Below are 20,357 nucleotides of genomic sequence, written 5' to 3'. Positions count from 1 at the left end.
GTACTGTGTTTGTATTAGTTAGCATGTTGAAATTCCACTAAGCTTTATAAATATCTTACTTTGAGTTTTAATTTTGCTATTTAGTCCCATAAATTTGCTTATTGCTGCTTAAGTGAATTCTATATACAGTGATACATTGCTTAAGATCCATAATACTTTTGTGAAATTGACCATTATGAAATTTTTGTGTTATGCAAACATCATATTGTAGCCTCCTTTATATTTAAGCATCTAGATGAAGTTTTATGCCTTAGCAGAGATCATCACAATGCTGCGAGGGATTCACTTTTGCTCTTCAACCCACACCCTTAGCAACCCCTCCATATCTGATATGATCTCTCATGTATTTTCATTGTCCTTTCAGCTTTCAGTGTAGCTGCAATTTTAGAAGCTTAGAGAATTTTTCTTTGTTTTTGAGGACAATGATGATCATTTAGTGTGACATGCTTAAATCACAAGCAATAGAATTAATTGATTATACAACTTCAGGTTGGTTAATAACCTTTTATTTCACTTTCTAATAAAACCACCCTTTTACTTATTGCTGCTGCTGTCACGAACACCGTTGGTGCTGTGGTTGAAAGTCATAATGTACTTCATGGTAATATTTTCAAAAGAAAATTAAACAGAGATTACACTACAACACTCCAGAGATATACATGAAATTAGATGTCACTGCCTATTAGTTGAAACTTACCAATATATAGTAACATCTTATAAAGAGAGCATCATATTACACTATGCCTGGTTTGTTCTCTGAAGAAATAACGTTTGGCAGTTATGGTTAGGTACTTAAGCACTGAGCAGGATCCTGTGATGCCCCTGTGATTTTCTCAATGGGTCCATGCTCTGTGTAATCTCTTTCCCATGAGTGTAGGAAGATATATACATCAAAGGAATAGTCACTCCTATAATTATGTTACACATTAAATAAGATTCTGTCCTGCAAAGTAGCAAGAGACACTCTCGTGGAACTGAAAAAGCAAAATTCTACGCAACTAAGAACACAAGGAGCTGAAAAATTTAGGCAATAATCGGGAGCAAAATTAGACTATCAGTCCTCCAATCAGAAGGATCTGAATTTTTCCCAACAAGCTGCATGTTCTTTGAAGGAGACCCTAATCCTCATATGGAATCCCTTCTCAGGTTAACACCTATATTTAAGTCTGATGAGACCCCAAACAGAGAACACAGATAGCCCATGCTTGGTCTCTTGACCAGTGGATAATAAGATACTGAATATATGCTGTTCAAAAACGAGAAATTTGAAAGCAGGCTGCAATTACAGTACTTCAGTTTGTGGAAGGACTGCCATTATCCTGCTGAGAGAAAAGCCATGTTGGCCGGCTCTGGTGTTGCCTCTTCCGGTGAGATCATGACCAGTTAGCACGTGCAATTGTTTTTAAATGAGAAATTTTTTATAATCTACTATATAGAAATAGGAAACTAATAAACATAGTGACAGAATCCAACTCAAGCAAACAAAAGTAAGGAGGGAGTGTATTATCCACAGATTTTGGAGATAATTGGCTGTCTCCAAATAGGGAGATCCTGACATCAAACCACATTATCAGTATTATGTCACTCTCCAGTTATCAATATTGCGGGTTTCTGCCTCATCCTATAGATAGCTTCCTCCACATAGCCAACAAAGCTGGCTCCCGAGACTCCCACTTTTGCAATCCTGATCCTAGAGGAAGTGGCTAATGTTATTGCAGCATCTATATTTTGAATGTGTGCCTAGTTAATAACCCATTTAAAACTCCACATTGGTCAATAAGGGCAAAACTATGGACTGCCCCATGAAAGAGATAATTCACATCATGACTAAAAAGTCTACGGTAGGAACCAGAGCAGGATTTTCTTATTATCCAAAACAGTGAAGATAGCATAAAGAAAATGCTATCATTCAAATATCCCTACAATGTAGTCATCTGTATCTATGACCTCTCTGGGGGTGATGGCAAATATATTTTTGTCATCATATTTTATTTTGTGGACAACTCAAATAGTAACTACATAAACTTTAAATTACAAAAAATATGGGAATTTGTGTGGTCATACAAAAATAAAGTATACTACTTTTTAGGTTTTCATGGAATAAGCTTGTTCATATGAATAAAAGGAATATAAGAGGGCTTCCAAAAATTCATGAAAAATGGTATAGAAAAGATAATTTTTCCCCTACAAATTTTCTAAAGCCTCTTGTACATATGAGGTACAATGTATGGAAAACTTTATCTTCTCAACATTCTTATACTGTATAGTCACAATCACCTGCTCCCACAGCCATCGCAGTGCTCCAGTTTTTGGCAAAAACCAGCATGCCCTCTCCTTCCCCCATGCAACTTACTCACCTGACCTCGCTCAGTGTGACTTCTTTTTGTTTCTGTGAATGAAGTGAGACACGAAAGGACAGCAATTTGACGATGCAGAAGACGTGATGAAAAACATGAGGCAGGTGCTGTCAGCCATCCAAACAGATGAGTTTGAAAAATGTTTCCAAGCATGAAATTGAGATTTGACAAGTGTACTAAGTGTGATGGTCATATGGATCCAAAGCCTAGGCTATGTGTTGGAGTGCCCCAACTAATCACTACTTTATTTTATTTATTTTTCAGTTCACAGACTGTTTGTTGGAATTTAGGAGTGTTTTCCAGTCGAGTCTGATGGGGTGCCAAGCCCTGGCTCCAAAGTCTATTTTTGATATTCCCTGGGGACTTCCTTGCTCTGTTCCCCTTGCTGTTCAGTTGCATACCTTAGTGTTTTTCCTCAGTGTGGAAAGATCAAATTGGACACAATTCCCACACTTTGTCTCCAGTGTTGTCCCCTATAGGGCTATGGGCCAGTGAGGGATGTCATGTATCATAGTGGGGCCAGCCATGTGGTCCTCTCTGTGAACTGGCTGCTCTGAGCGGGAATATCATCCTCATGGCTTGGTGGTAGAGGATGTGCTCCACTCTCTCTTCCTCCCCCTTCATTTGCTCCCATGTGCTCTGATCAGACATGTCCCTTTCCCAGAGCTGCAGATTCAGTGCTGTCCTCTGAAGTAAGTTCTTTGGAGGGGAGGGGCAGCTGTCCATGTAATTGGGATTGGGGCCAGCCCCTCAGACCTCTCCACTGGTTCCCGACTCCATGCCAGCGTGTTGCATTCACATCTTGGAGCACCAGGTTGAAATCTGGTCCCCCTTTCCCTCAGCGGACTCAAGTTGTACTTGTCCTTTTGTGATTGGCTTAGTTCGCTTAGCATGATTTACTTCAGTTCTTCCCATGTGGTGATGTGCTTCATGTGTTTATCCCTGTTTTATAGGTATGCATAGTACTCCATTGCATGTATGTACCACAGCTTTTTAATCCATTCGTCTGGTGATGGAAATTTGGGTTATTTCCAACTCGTTACAATTGTGAACTGTGCCGCGATGAACATTGGAGCACAAATGTCTGGCCATGGTTTGTTTCTTGCTTCTTCTGTGTATATGCCCAGCAGGGGGATTGTCGCACTGTATGGTAGCTCAATTTCCATCTGTTTTAGATATCACCAGATCGATTTCCATAGTGGCTGTACATACTTACAAGTCCACCAGCAGTGGATGGGATTTGCTATCTCCCCACAGCCCCTCCACCAGTCGTAGCTTTCTGATTTTTTTGAATTGGGCTATTTTTGAGGGTGTTAGATAATATCCCATTGTTGCTTCAATTTGCATTTCTCTTATGGCTAAAGATTGGGAACATTTTCTCACATGTTGATAGGCCATTCGGATTTCTGCCCCTCTGAAACTTCTGATCAGGTCCTTTGCCCACCTCTTCAGTGGGAAATTAATTTTTTCTTTTGGGAAGCTAGCAGAGTATTATAGATTTTAGTAATCAGGCCTTTGTCTGATGTGTCATTACTAAAGATGTTTCCCCAGTCTGTGGACTCTCTTATTACCCTTTTGGTGAATTCTTTCGATGTACACAGTGTTTTATCTTCAGTATATCCCACTTGTCAATTTGTGCCTCCTCTGTGATTGTGCCCTTCCCTATTTCTGATAGCCTGTGTATTCCTCGTGCCAAAGTTCTCAAGTTGGTCCCAGTTCCTCCATTGATGGCCCTAACAGTTTGGGGTTCACTTCCAGGTCTCTGATCCACCTTGAGTTTATTCTTGTGCATGGAGTGAGGTAAGGGTCTTGCTTCATTTTTCTGCACGTAGATATCCTTTTCTTTTTTTTTTTTTCAAGCACCACTTGCTGAAGAGGGCATCTGCTTCCTATTGGATAGTTTTGGGGCCCTTATCAAAGATCAGTTGTCAGTATGCTGATGCTTTTATTTCTGGGTTTTCAGTTCTTTTTCATTAGTGAAAATCACTACTTTAGAAAGGATAAGATTCATAGAGCTAAGACTGAACAAAATCAGGTATAAGCTTCCAAGAGTCCTCTCCCAGTGGACGCACCTAATTCTTCCAGAAACAAGTTGTCACCTGAGAGAAGTGTTATCTACCAGGGAACCTCATTAGAGACTTAGTGTTCAACATTAATTGAAGGCTTGTATGTCAGTGCCCTCTGCCCAACGTGTGACAAAATTTCAGACTCCCAGGTGGAAAAACAGGTGTTAAACCTAAAACATGTTATTTACATAAGCAGGTTAGTCACTCATCACTTAGGGAAACTTTTGCATCAATGTCAGACATGATGACTAGTTAAGCTCCCAGATGTCACTTCAAGGCTGGCTTTGGAAGCTGGCTTTCCTCCGGAGAGCAGCCTTGACTTCATGCACTGACTCTTCCACAGAGGATATGAGTGGGAAGGCAACCAAACTATGGCTTAACATGATATATTTTCATCTTATCCCAGGTTTATGTCTTTGGAGATTGCCCCTATCTTCTGTATCCTCTGACAGTAGCTAGGAAAACATGAAAAAGGAACATATGTGATCCTACTCACATCGACCACGAAACCAAAGGGCACTGTTAATGATGGAAATATTCCATTTGTAGCATTATGAAGTTTCATTTCCACGTCAGGTATGGCTTTCTAAATGAATTCCCTCCAATCAACAAAATTAAACTCATTGACAATATAGTGAAGGCTATTTCCCATGTTAGAGAAGTAGTCCTTGCTTTCACAGCCTCATGGAGAAAAGTAAGAGCATTCAACACATTGAAAGAAATACACAAGGCTGGTCTTTGACCGAAGGGAGCAAATCTGCCCCTAACCCTGGAGTTTTGCAGGAAGAAGTGAAAAGCAATAGTTAGCATAAAAATAACTAGCATTTAATCTCTTTTGCAGTCTCCCTTCCAGAAGATGTGTCTTCAAACTTAAGCTGGAATACGCCTTCATTCTGGAGAGGGAGACGCTTGTTCTGGCCCAATGTTCATTCTTAGGTAATTTTCAGGAAGTGAAGAAAGATGTAGCTCTTATCTTCTGTAAACAAAATTATTTTCTCCAAATATTTCTTCTTCACCAATTCCCTGGAAAAGTTCTGGAAGATATCCCTATCTCCATTTTTTAGTCATGAGTGGTCTCAGGAGTCCCATAGTTTGATGTCATTTATATAATGAGGATATTAAAATCTCTATCTTCAAATTATATCACTCCCTTAAATACCAGATTTTTATATATCTGTTTTTATAAAATATTTCTATTTGAATGTTTAATATCAGGTCCACTCAAAAAGGAACTTTGCCTTCTCCCATATTTTTTCTTTTACTGTAAATGTCATACTGTATATGACCAAAGCTTTGGGAAAATCCTTTAAGCTTTTTAGTCCACCAGCAAGTCCTGTGTCCCTATCTTCTAAATCTTCTCCAGACTGACTCACTGTTTGTTACTACCACGGTGTACTCTCTAGATCTTTGCAAGGATTATATTTGCTTTCATTGAAGACAACGTCACCTTTCTTCTTAGATCATGAAGGAAATGAAAATATATATCCAATTAAATCAAAATATCTTAAATTAGCAAACAGACGAGTGTTGTTTTTTCTTCCATTTAACCAGTGATCTGTCCATAAAGAGTATATGTACTTCCCATGACTTGATATGATCATGGAATGATGATATCTCACCCATTTCTTAACTTGGATAATTCTGATCTAAACTTTAGAATGCAATTCAAGCATCATTTCTACTCTGAATCAGTTCTAATCCCCTGGATGCTTTCTTCTTTTTGTTTCTATCACTGTTGTAAAGTGCATATGTTATAACAGGAGCATGATGAGGAGGTGACAGCAACAATAACAACAAAAATGGTCTCTGTCATTTCGGCTGTAAAATATTTGTCCCTTTGAAGCTTCTGGTTTTCAGTAACTCAGTGATCTTCATGTGGCATGACATCGATCTTCCCTCAGCTGTGCTTATCTTTTTATGCGTCATCTACTCTTTTACATTTCAATGGTGATCAAAAACATTTCCCACTCAGATAGGCCCTCATTAGCATAGCAGAGAAAGCCTTATTCTCAAGTGAGATTACAGTTACATGAATATTAGTCTACTGCCTATCTGCAATAGAGCTACGTTTACTTTGACTCTTCACTATATAAATTCTCTCTCTCTTCATTACAATTTGAAATCTTTGTGATCAAAGGTATTATTTGATCTTAATTGTATTGTCTTGCTTATTGCTAAACTAGCTAGATCATAACATAGACTCTGCAAAAATTGGTAGTTGATATTTGCTGAAAGTGTAAAGATAGGTTATCACATAAAATGATGATTTGATGTAGTCAATAAGGGGACATTTAGAAAGCATTTGTATTGTGCTAAAGGAACTAACAAAAAGGTCAGTGATTCAAACTCACTAGCCGTTTCTCAAGAGAAATTTGAGGCTTTCTGCTCTGTATAGACTTATTGTTGCTGTTAGATGTCATCCAGTCAGCTCCAACCATGCGCAACAGAACTGATAATTGCCAAGTCCTGGGCCATCCTCACACTTTTTCTCATGTCTGAGCCCATTGATGCAGCCACCCCATCCCTCCATCTCAGTGAGGCCATCCCTCCATCTCAGTGAGGCCATCCCTCCATCTCAGAGAGGCCATCCCTCCATCTCAGTGAGGGCATCCCTCCATCTCAATGAGATCATCACTCCATCTCAATGAGGTCCTTCCTCTTTTTGAAATCCTTTCACTTTACCAAACACTGTGTCCTTTTCCAGGTACTGATCTCTCCTGATAATATGTCTAAAATATGAAAGACAGATCTGTTTTTTCCTTTCAAAATCCATGGTCCTTTCAATATTCTCTAGCACTCCAATTCAAATATATATATTCTTTTAATGTCTTCTTTATTCAGTGTTTAACTTGTTCAGTGTTTCATATGCATATGATGCAATGGAGAATGTCATGGCTTGGACCAGGCAAAACTTAACTTCAAAGTAACATCCTTGCTCTTCAATACTCTAATGAAGTCTTGTGCAATAAATTTTCCCAATGCAATGTGTCTTTTGATCTACAATCAATTGAACATTGGTTGCTGCAATCAATTGAACATTGATTGTGGATCTAAGGAAGATAAAATCCTTGGCAACTTCAAACTGTTGTACATCGCTAATGGTGTTACCTATTGGTCCAGTTGAGAGGATTTTGGTTTTCCTTATATTGCGTTCCAATCCATACTGATGGACAATCCTTGATTTTCATCAACAAGTGCTTGAATTCCTCCTCGTTTCCATCAAGTAAAGTCGTGTCATGTACATACCACAAGTTTTTAATAAACCTTCTTCCAATCCTGATGCCACATGCTTCATATAAACCAGCTCCTCTGACGGTTTGCTTAGCATGTAGATTGAGCACAGGTTGAGCAAAGAGTTGAATCCAACTCTGATGCACATCTTTCCTGATTTCAAACCATACAGTATTGCCTTCTTCTGTTTGCACAATTGCCTCTTGAACCATGTACAAGATCTGAATGAGCACAATGAAGGGTTCTGGAATTCCCATTTGTCTCAAGGCCATTCACAGTTTATTATGATTCATACAGGCAAATGCCTTGGCACAGTCAACAAGACACAAATACGCTTCTTTCTGGTATTCTCCACTTTGAGCCAAGATCCACCTGACATCTGTAATGATATCCCTCGTTCCATGTTCTCTTCTGAATCCTACGTGAACTTCTGGCATCTCTGTGTCAATGTAATCCTGCAACCATTGTTTCATGATCTCAATCAAAATTTTACTTGTGTGCAATATCAATGACATCATTCTGTAATTTGAGCTATCTGTTCAGTCACTTTTCTTTGGAATAGGCACAAAATCGATCTCCTCCAGTCAGTTGGTCAAGTAACTGTCTTCCAGATTTCCTGGCATTGACAGGTACGTGCTTCCCGGGCTACATCAGCATGCTAAAACATTTCAATGGGAATTCTGTCAATTCCTAGCTAAGGCAGTCAGTGCAACTTGGACTTCTTCCTTCAGCCCCCTTGGTTCTTGTGCATCTGCTACCTTCTGAAATGGTGAACAGTCGACTAGTTCTTTTTGGTAAGTGATTCTGTATCTCTTCACTCATCTCTTGGAGCTCCCTGCATCATTCTATATTTTGCCTCTAAATATTTCAAGATTTCAATTGAGGCTTGAGTTTTTCTTGAGTTTAGATATGCTGGGATGTTATTCCCTTTTGGTTTCTAATTTTACATCCTTGCACATTTTGCTATAAAATTTGGCTTAGTCTTCTTGAGCTGCCCTTTGAAAATTTCTAATCAGCTCCTTGACTTCATTCTTTCTCCTCTTGCCTTAAATACTCTGTGATTGACAGCAAGTTTCAGGGTCTCGTCTGACATCCACTTTGTCTTTTCTTTCTTTCCTGATCTTTCCCTTTCTTCATCAAGGATGGCCTTTATATCTTCCCACAGCTCATCAGTTCTGCCATCAGTGTTCAACACATCACACATGTTCTTGAAATTCAGGTGGGATAGATTCAAGGTCATATTTTGACTCATGTGGACATGTTTAATATTATTCAGGCTTTATCCTTAACTTACATATGAGTAATTTAGGGTCCGTTTCATAACTGGCACCTGGTCTGCTTTTAGCTGCTGATAATGAACGTATCCATGATATCTTACCATAAATGTAGTCAGTTTGATTTCTGTGTATTCCATCTGGGCAGTCTACATGTATATTTGTGTTTTGTGTTATTCAAAAGGGCATTTGCTATGAACAAGTCATTAGTTTTGAAAAATTCTGTCATAGCATCTCTAACTTCATTTCTATCAACCAGTCTATATTATATTATCCAATGAATATTCCTTCCTCTTTATTCCCAATTTTTGCATTCCAATCACCAATAACTATCAATGCATCTTGGTTGCATATTTGATCCATTTCTGACCGAAGTTATTGGTAGAGTTCTTCAATTTCTTCATCACTAGCCTTTGTGATTTGTGATTGCTGCATAAATAATAGTTGGATTGATTGGATATCCTTTAAGGCAGGTAGATTCAATAGGATTACAGATAGCATTTTACTTCAAAAACACTACATAGAATTTGTACGAGTTGGAATTGACTCAAAGATCTTGTTTTGTATTGTGTTACTAATCTATTAGAAGTTTAGTAATTCTATTCATATACTAACACCATATTCACACTTTAGTACCTTACAAACATATTTTCAAGCTAAAATACTTTCTTAGATTTAACTCTGTGATAAAAGAATCAAAACCCCAAATCTTTTGGCATCAAGATGACTTTAGCTGATAATGAACTTACATTGACAGTAAATCTTCATGGGAGTAGATCACTTCAATTTTCAAGTGAGTAATGGTTACTGAGTTTGAACAGCCAATTTTCATTAGTAGTCCACTCTTATCTCATAATAGTGTCAGGGTTCCTTTTATTCTGCTATGGAGAAATGAAATAATTCAGATGAAAACTACGTTTTAAAGGAAGTTATGAAATATCTTGTATAGCATCAAGGTTTTATTTACCTTTATCTGTGAGTTGAAATTTGAGGTATTTTCATAGAGCAGATGTGAAATTTCAGTTTACGGTAGGATTACAAGGGGCGACCCTGTGACTCAAAATATATTTTAATCATCTATAGGTAAAGAAAGGTGTCTCAGACTTGAATGAAAAATAAAAGCCTGGCTCAAATTACATGGAGATCATGATCCCTGCATATGATTAAAATGAAGACATCTAAGTGTAGAGGAGATACACATGCTAAAAAATATTTTGGAGCATTAGGGAGAGAGAGAGAGAAAGATGATCTTGACATAAGAACATAAAGCTAATCTGATCTTTAGGCTTTTTGTCAACTTTGCTGGGTCAGTATTCTCAATGGTCAGGCAGTTAAAACCTAGTAATTCGCTGTGATATGACCTAACACAAGGTAATTTTGTTAGTCTGGGTACCTTAGAGAAACACATCCACAGAAACTCATGTAAAAAAGAGAGTTTTATAAAAAAAGTTAACTGTGCATCAAGAAAACATCCCAACCCAGTGCTGCCCAAGCTCACAAGTCCAACATTAACCCACTAACCCATATGTCCAACACCAGTCCACAAAGTCCTCCTCCAGCTCACAAAGCAGACACAATGATGACACTGCAGGAGGAAAGCCGAGTCAGTGAGTGTGAGTAAGTATCTCAGCGCTGGCAGGGGTCTCCACAGGGCTGCTCCAGCACCCAGGGCTGCATCGGGGTAGGTCCATGTGGCTTCTCCTTGGGGATGTCTTGCAGGAAGTCAGCCTTGCAAGCTGAAGCAGGGAGCTACTAAGGCAGCTACACCCTGGTCCGACCATCACAAAGCAAGAGACCTGAGAACTAGAAAGGCGAGGCTCACCGAGCCATTTATCTCACCGCCCTTCAATTAATCCCACATGTGTTTATCGGCCAGGTTGGCACAATAAACTAACTAACTCTAATCACCTTCCTAATGGGACTGTCAATTAGATGTAAAAAGATGGGGGTGGAATGTAACACCCTAATTTAGATCATAGCCTTAATTCAGTTGAGAGAAGTTTTCCTTAGGTGTTTGACCTCCTAATGTAAGCAGACATTGTGAAAAAAAATAGTGCTTGCTTTTCCTGAATCTGAACGAGAATCTCTTGAACAGGACCTATATTTGACACACAGCTCTCTTTCTTTCTTTCTTTCTTTTTTTTGTTTCTCCTCCAGCCGCGCTCCTTTCCTGCGGCGGGCGCTGCCAACCGTGTCTGGAGGATGACCCTGCCCAGCGGTGCAGCCTCCCGGACTTTTGTCGCCCAGAGACTTTTGTCCCGCCTGGTCCGCGCCTTCCCCGGACTACCCGTGGGTTCAACAAAGCCTAGGAAGCACTTCCACACAGCTCTCTTTCTATGGACTTGAGCCAACTCCTATTTTATTGCCTAACCATCCTGGAAGTCGCAAGCCTACAATCTGACCTGTCAACCTTGCATTCATCTGCCTTTGCAGTCCCTAGTCTGTGGTCTTCCTGCTCATCTTGTATTCCTCAACCACTACATCTAATTTAACGGGAAGCCTACTGTTTCATGTCTGCTCCACACACTGCAACCTACCTAGGTTGTGCTTGCCTACTTCAATAACCATGTCAACCATAGTCTTGATATAGATTTCTCTCTACATATATAAGCTTCCCAGGTTGTGTTTCTCTAAGGAACCCAGCACACAGCATCTAGAAATAAGCAGTTTGGGAACTGCCTTTTGTGCATTGGGGGGGCCTTATCCTAGTCCGCCATTTGTGGCATTGCTGCCAGGCAGAGTGAGGTTGATTCCTGCTCATAGTAGTGCTATAGGACTGAGTAAAACTGCTTCCTAGGATTTCCTCACCTGTCATCATCGCAGACCCAGATTTCCAGGTCTTTTCTTCTGCAGAGTTATTGGGTGAGTTTGTCCTGCAGACCATTCAGTTTGCAGCCCAGTGTTTGAACTGAAAAGAGCTGATTGTCTACTCTCCCGTCATCCTATTGTGAGCAAAGTATAAGGTGGGAGAATAAATAATGAAGGTCTTTTATGATATTAATATTATTACTTCTAATTGTACTGACGATTCAACAGTAAAAAGTATGAAATAGAGATGACTGTGATTGTTCAGATTTCAGACAGATATGCTAATGAATACCAAGTCTGGGTGTTTCAAGTTGCTCCTCTGATACCTGAAACAATCTCATTCATCTTTAGCCATCAGAAGAAATTAGGAAGTTTTAGAGTTATTGGGAATTTTGGAAGTCATTAATCTAATTACTCTGATATTTTATAGTAAAGAAAAAGTATAAGGTCCAGAAAGCTTACATAATTTGCCCCAAATCACAACAGAAGGGAGTAGCAGGGCACCAGAGCACCCAGTTTCCCATGAATTTCCCTGTGTATTACCAGCATGGGGGTTAACCACTTGAGTTCATGCAACCGAATATCTCAAGTAAAAATAAACCCTCTCTCTGTCCTTGATTATTTAACTTGAGAAAATCAATTATATTCTCAGAGCATTAGATTTTTCATCTATAAAGTGAAGATGATCGAGTGAGGGTAATAAGAGCACTACTAGTAATAATGATTATAACAAATAGATAAAAATAGAACAATTCAAGAAGCATTTAGAGAGTCATTTAGACACCACTTTAATTGGAACACAGACCATACCGGTAAAGTCATCACATCTAAATGCAGTACTTGTTCCATAGCATTCTGGTCCTAAAGGGGATTAATTATATTTGGATGGAACTGTACAAGGAAGATTAATTTTTATATCAGTTTTTGGAGATTTGTAATGTACATTAGCATATTGAAGGCTTTCATAAATTCTACTTTAAATAAGTTTAGTAATAACAAGTAAAAGTCCATGAAAAGATATGAAAGTGCTTTATAGTGTATAGAAGAGAATGCAATGTAACATTCATCATGCTCTTCCCCAAATTTCTGTTCATTCGAATCTGTGTCGTTTTCTTTGTCTCCTGCCACCTAGATACTTTGCTTGGTGCTGGGACATTCACTTATGCTCTCTAAAGGTAAAAATTCTGATTCGCTAACATCACTTGGCAGGCCCTGAGGTAAGCACATCCCCTATGCTTTATGACCCAGAACAGACTAATCAGTGTTAAAGTCTTGGCTGCTGCTATGAAGATGATGCTAACCTGCAGATTCCCTTAGTGTCTCATGATCTCACGAGCTAGAGGCCAGTGCCCAGGTTACCCAAGATCTATCACAGCAGTTGTGTTAAACACCTCACAAACTTCAACTACTGCTCATGCTTTTCATCAATTCTAATGAGAACTGGATCTTGATTTAATCAATGACATTGTGTTCCAAAACCATGTTAAAATAAATAATAAGAAAATGCTTCCGAATGTTTATTAACAACAACTTCTAACCCTTACTGAGCACCTCCATATGCCAGTTTCTGTATTACACATTTTTTATATAATGCCATATTTGTTCCTCTGCACAAGACTATCAGGAGTTTTTGTTTGCTATTACTTGTTTGTCAGTTTCACAGGTAAATTAATGGAGTCCGTTAGATAGGTAAATTGCTGAAGGTCAATGTGATTGTTAAGTCAACTAGACATATTGGGGTGAAGGTAGGGGTGAAGTCCATCCTGCCAATCAGACTGCAGCCTGATGACACCTCCTTGAGGGTGCGGCCTCCTGTAGAAAAGAGAGCTATGAATCAAAGCCTAGTTCTCTTTTGCTCCTTGGTCTTTTGCTGAAACTGGTTTCTGCTTCTGGTTCATTGATCTCCTACTGTGTCTCCTGCTGATCCCAGGAGCAGTCAGTAGACTGTTAACCTTGAATTCATTCAGCTGACCTCAGATTCATTTACTGCTGCATCCACCAGCCTGTGCTCCTTCTGCTTCGTCATCCTTTTTTCTATTTGTGAGTTTCCATAGCTACACAAGTCACAGAAGCCTTCAGTTCACATTTACCTATTTCTAAAATCGTGCAAGCCATTTTTTATATAAATCTCTTTACACACATTAATATATGCATCATTGGTTTTGCTTCTCTAGAGAACTCAACCTAACATAGTCCTGTATCTAGTAAACATTAAGGTCAATATTCATCCTTGATTCTGTCTAGTTATTCATGTTCAAATTTTAAACTCCTGATACACAGTTCTTTTTATAAAAATAATTAAATCATTTTATTGGGGCCTTATACAATTCTTATCACAATCCACACATACATCTATTGCGTCAAGCACTTGTGTACATTAGTTTCTCTCATCATTCTCAAAACATTTGCCTTCTATTTGAGCCCCTGGTAATTGCTCCTCATTTCCCCCCTCTCTCCCTGCTCCCCTCCCCAATGAACCCTTGATAATTAATTAATTATAATTATTTTTCTTATCTTCCACTGTCTGACATATCCCATTACCCACTTTTCTGTTGCCCATCCCCCAGGGAGGAGGTTATATGTAAATCTTTGTAATCGGTTCCTCCTTTCTTCCTCACCTTCCTTCCACCCTCCCTGTATCGCCACTCTCACCACTGTCCCTGAAGGGTTCATCTGTCCTGGATTCCCTGTGTTTCCAGTTCCTATCTGTACCAGTGTACATCCTCCAATCCAGCCAGATTTGTAAGGTAGAATTGGGATCATTATAGTGAGGGGAGGAAGCATTCATGAACGAGAGGAAAATTGTATGTTTCATCATTGCTACACTGCACCCTGACTGGCTCATCTCCTCCCTGCAGCCCTTCTGCAAGGGGATGTCTATTTGCCCACAGATGGGCTCTGGGACTCCACTCTGCACTCTTCCTCATTCACAATGCTATGATTTTTTCGGTCTTTGATGCCTGATACCTGATCCTTTTGACGCCTCTTGATCTCAAAGGCTTCTTCCATGTGGGCTTTGTTGCTTCTCAGTTAGATGGCCGCTTGTTTACCTTCAAGCCTATAGGGCCCAGACAAAGTTCTTTAAATCAAGTTTAGATTCAGATATCAATGCCCATAACTCACTGCCATCTGGTTGCTCCCAAGGCTGTCAATCTCAGTTTTCCTTCAGCATTGAACCTAGTGGTTAGGAGTCCAAGGCTTACCTGAAGGAACTGATTGGGTTCCGTGAAAATATCATTATTAAACATTCAATAAATAAATAAACGTGATTGAAATAAGACAAAGGTTGGTTTCCTTATTACTCTCAGAAGTACAGAGTTAGTCAGTCCAAGGATGGTATTATTATTTTTACATGCTAGAGAGTCAATTTCCAAAGGGACAGATCCTGTCGCATACTCACTATTGATGCAAAGTTCAAGCCCATTGTTGCAGCCACTGTGCCCATCCATGCCCCTGAGGATCTTCCTCTTTTTCACCAACCTCCAACCAAGCATGAAATTCTTCCCAAGAATTGATCCCTGAAGACTGCTTTTACGTCAAAGGCAAAATTGTATGCTCTCTGGCAAAGATTTATATTCAAAATTCCTTGCCATCACCATAATTCAAAGACTTCCAGTGCCCATATGCTTATGAGGTGATTGAAAATCCTGTGATTTGATTCAAGGCAAGGCAACATCTTTGTATTTTAAACAAGTCTCTTTGCAGGAGATTTTTCTGGCTGCAATAGACCATTTGATTTATTGGCCACTGTTTCATGGGCATTGCTTTTAATTCCAAATAAAATTAAACTATAGCCTACACTATAACTCAAAATTGGGATAAATATGGTATGGAATTTTATAATTTAGGAAAATGGACTATCTTGCTACTTCCTTCTATGCTGATTCCATTCCAATTATTCTCCCCTGGTCCAGGATGGTTGTACGCTTTTTATTTTTTTACCAGCTAGACAAGCATAAAGCAACTCTCTCTGAGTTAGTTCACCCAGTGGCATCACCTGGAAAGGTTTTCTCTGGTCCCAGTGATTTTTTTCATTAAAGCAGGTGACACCACTGGGTGCACTAACTCTGAGCATGTTGCTCAATGTGTAAGATCGAGTCAATGGTATTGAAGACATAAGTTATACATAAAGGCATTGGCAAAAGGGAGTGCTCCGGCAAATAGTGAAATACCAACTGAAATGTTTCAACAAACTGATGCCATGCTTGGCTCACTCACTCACTAGTCTTGTCGTGAAATCTGAAAGGCAGCTGCTTGGCCACCCTACTAGAAAAGATCCATATTAGTGCCCATTCCAAAAATTTGAGCCATCAATATCCAAAAACCCAACAGCATTAATAGCCCATGTAACTAAAATTCTGCTGAAGACAATTCAAAAGCAGTTGCAGCAGTACAATGAAAGGTAGCCGCCAGAAATCCAAGACAGATTATATGAGTAAGTGCATTTTAATATTTCTCAGTAATTGTTTGTTCACTTGTTTGTTTTTATGAGGGAGTGCCCTCTGCTCTCAGTCGATATTCATTTGACATCAGCAATGATGAAAAAGTTTTGGAACAAGGGATAACAAATGTTTGCTGTGTCTTATTGACTAGACCAGGGCATTAGACTGTGTGGGCGGAAACAAACTATGGAAAGACTTGAGAAGAATGGAAATTCCAAAACATTACCTTGTGCTCCCGTGGAACCTGTACACAGACCAAGAAGCTATTGTGTGAACAGAGCAAGGGAATCCTGCACGGTTAACAGCCTCTCAAGTTTGCATCCTCTCAATATGTTCATAATTTCTGTATATTGAGGAAATAATCAGAGAAGCTGGATTATTTGAAGAAGAATGTGATATTAGGATGAGAGTAAGGTTCAGAGCAACCTATGACATGCAGATGAAATAAATTTGCTTGCTGTAAGGAGGAGGACTTAAATAATCGCTTATGAAGATGAAGGATTATAGCTTGCAATATAGATGATAAAGAATGCCAAAATCCATGGCTCCATTCAGCAGAACCATTTTCCATTTTTTTTCTGCGTACCAGTGCATATATCTTCAATATCCTAATTGGTTGATCACAAATTTAATTTTCTTTTGGTTAAAGAGTATACTTTGCAAAAACTGGTGTCAATGAGAGATATTTTTTGGCCCAACAGGTGATTTATCTTCATAAATGTTCCATGTATATTTGGAGGGTATGTGTTTTCTGTAGTTTGGGGGTGCAGTGTTGTATCACATCAATTGACTCTAACTGGTTGATTTTGTCCTAGTGGCTCTAACAGTTACTAAAAGAATGGTATTAAAAAGTTTTACTATGTTTGTGGATTTATCTTTCTTAATTTCTGCTAATTTGGTCACTCTATTTCCACTAGTATCGGTCTTTATGCATGAAATTCAAATTGACAGAAACAGAACCCCCAAAAAAGATTTTCTGATTTATTGAGAAAGTAACAAGTGAGTTAATCAATGAAGTCATTATGAAGAACCCTTCATAACCTCTAAGGGTTCTAGTGGTACTGTGGGTTAGGAATTGGACTGCTAACCACACAGTCAGCTGTTCAAAGCCACAATTAGGATCAGCAAACAGTAAGGATACAATCATTTGTCTCCTCTCTCATTAACCAAGTTTCCCTGCATTTTGAAGCCTCTTATCTGCATGACAGCCAGTTTTCTCACCAGTTCCTTGGCCTCAGCCTCCATGGGCCAGCCCACCTGTTGCTTTGCCTTAAAGTTCCAAGCCTCAGGCCGGAGGAGAAGAAAGTACCCCGTACTTTGGGGCTGCTCCTCAGAGTCTCCATGCACAGCTGAGGATGTGCCCGGTCTTGGAAGCCTCTGCTGCTTCAGATAGAGATCTTGGACACACTATTCCAAGGTCCTGGGGTTTCTCCCTCTGCTACTGCTTCAGAGATGGCTCATACTTACAGCCCGCAGTGGTAACAAAAACTGACCACTTCTCCCTCTTAGTGTTACGCATTCCCTGAGTGCTCTCACCCAATCATTTGGTGGGAGTTGTAGTGGAAAATCATATTAAGAAATTTCAGTGGAAAATCATATTAAGAAATATCACTTCACCACCCATGGTATATATTTTATATCTATTTATCTGTCTCTAACTTTACATTTAAGGTACACCTTTGTAGATCACTATAGTTGTTTTAAAACTTTTTATCTAGTTTGACAATCTGTTGCTTTTCTTTTTTTCCCCTAACCCAAACCCTAACCCTAATCCTAGACTATCTATTCCTTTTCATTGGAATTTATCAGTTGAATTCAATATAATAAACCTACAGTTCAAAATGCAAAAGGGGCACATGGAAAAAGCTACTGTATACAAACACTCCAGGGGTAAGGTTCAGGTAGTATGGTAGGGGGCAGACCAAATCCAGGGGTACATTTGGTAGCCAACTGAAAAGGAAGGTGGGGGGAAGGAAGGAAAGGCAAAATAAGATATGTGTGGCAGGGGAATTAGGCACTGACCTGCCCAAGGGGAAGGTACTGTTTTTTCTTCACAGGGAAAGAGGGACCATACTTAAATCCGGTGTTCCAGGATGCGAATGCAGCCTGCAGGCATGAAGAGGGGAGCCAGTGGAGGAGCCTATGGGCTTGGCCCCCATACCAGCTATGTGGACAACTGTCTCAAACCCCAGAAGAATTTATTCCAGAGGACAGCACTGAAGCTGCAGCTATGGGAGAGGGACATGTTTGATCAGAGCACATGTGAGCAAATGAATGGGGAAAAAGAGAGAGTGGAGCACATCCTGGCCCAGCAGGCCTGGAGGATGATATCCCTGCTCCACAAGAGCATGGCTGATCCCACTAGGAGGCAAGATGTCCCTTGCAGACGCATGGCCCTACGGGGGACAACACTGGAGACTAAGTGTTGGGATTGACCCGGTCTGATCACAGGACACCGAGGCAAAACACTAAAGGCGTGCGGCAGAGCAATGTGTGAGAGTAGAGCAGAGAGCTCCTAAGGGAGTGCAAAGGCTAAACTTTGGGGCCAGAGCATGGCATCCCATTGGACGTGACTGGAGGACAAATCTAGAGGTCAAAAATCAGACCTTGATCTACTTACAGGTTTTTCTTTCTTTAAATTTTTTTTCTTTTTCTCTTTTTTAAATAATTTATTCTTTTCTGGGTCTTTGGTTTTCTTTTTTGTTGTCATCGTGTTCTTTTGTCAGTTTGTCTTGGTATACCTTGTTTTTTGGTGCATATTATTATCTCTGTATGTCTATCTAGATTGTGGGGGGAGGTCAGATGCTTACAGACATCCTCCCTGAAGGCAGTTAGTCACCAGATTACATGGTAGGCCCTGCTCCCTGCTGTTAAGGACAATGGACAGGCCTGCAGGTATCTATTTGGTTCCTGTAGATGGGGTTTATATTGTTCCTATGGAGATCCAGAGAACAGGTCAAAATTAAGGCAGATGAGAAGCCTGTGTCAGAAGGGGACATAGTAAAGCATCTGCTCCCCTGTTGGAATTTAGTGTAAGAAAGACCAGAGATTGTAAAACAATTAAGCAAGCCAGTACTGCAGGTAGAGAGATTAGCTCCAAAGAAATGCAAAGTAAGAAAGTTTACACAGAAGATGAAGTTTGGGAAGTGGAATTTCAAGATTTACAGGTTGAGAAGACCAGCTCAGAGAACAGAAGCAAAGAGGCAACGTATAGGAAAGCACCTTTAATTTCAAGAGTAGAAAAAGGAATTGCTGAAGAAGGACATTTAGAATGTAGAATGTCTTATCCTGTTAGAGTTATTCGTAGACAGCCTTACAGGAAACCCCCACAAGGAATTCACAGTGCCTTTCCCTTTGAGTTGCTAAAAGATCTCAAGGAGGCAGTCAGTGATTATGGCCCAGACTCACATTTTGTAATTAGCACGATAAGGGCTTTATCAGAGTCCGAGAGCTGGACCCCTACAGACTGGAGAATTTTCGCAAGAATTTGTCTTTCCTCTTCAGAATCCTTGCAATATCAAATGCTGTGGAAGGAAGCAGCCCTTGCATGAGCACTCAAAAATGCAGAAGAGGGCATAGATGTAGGAATTCATCAATTGCTGGGGGATGAGGATTATATCACAGTTGAATCTCGACTACAGTTTACTGAACAGACAATAGGACAGATATGTGAGGTTTGCTTAAGGGCCTGGGAAAAGATAATTCCACCAGAAGAGAGAAAGCCAAGTTACACAGCTATAAAACAGCGGAATGATGAATCCTAAACTGACTTTGTGTCCCGACTACAAGATGCTATTTCCAAGTGTGTAAAGAATGTCCAGGCAGTAAGAGATCTAGTGCACAAGCTATCTTATGATTTCTCTAATAAGCCCTGGAAAAATAAATGCCTTGCGTCCCTACAGGGAAAAGGGCACACTGTTAGATTATCTCAGGATATGCAGGAATGTGGAGACAGGAATACAAAGCCAACCTCATGGCAGCTGCCTTGGCCAATTAGATCAGACCTAGCTTTAGTTGTGGGAAGACAGGTCATATTCAAAGAGAGTGTAGGCAGCACGGGCCTATCCGCTTGGCCACAGAGAACCAGCTGCAGCCTGTGCTTGAACATGATCCAGGGCCATCAAGATCAGGTTTATAAGACCCTGAATGCTGCCCCACTGTATGAAGGGAACTCATTGG

At 39.9% G+C, this 20,357-nt stretch overlaps 1 non-coding gene across 1 annotated transcript; it reads left to right on the top strand.

Annotated features, from left to right (window-relative positions):
- Positions 1-1,268: 1,268 nt before the first annotated feature.
- LOC142438419 (small nucleolar RNA SNORA69) lies at positions 1,269-1,398 on the top strand. The gene has a single exon (XR_012782795.1). It is a non-coding gene; the product is annotated as a small nucleolar RNA SNORA69 (small nucleolar RNA).
- Positions 1,399-20,357: the final 18,959 nt, after the last annotated feature.

The sequence above is a fragment of the Tenrec ecaudatus genome, chromosome 1 (assembly GCF_050624435.1).
Source record: "Tenrec ecaudatus isolate mTenEca1 chromosome 1, mTenEca1.hap1, whole genome shotgun sequence".
Classification (NCBI taxonomy): Eukaryota; Metazoa; Chordata; class Mammalia; order Afrosoricida; family Tenrecidae; genus Tenrec; species Tenrec ecaudatus.
The sequence above is the reverse complement of the archived record's forward strand: the minus strand, read 5'-3'. Positions and strand labels throughout refer to the sequence as shown.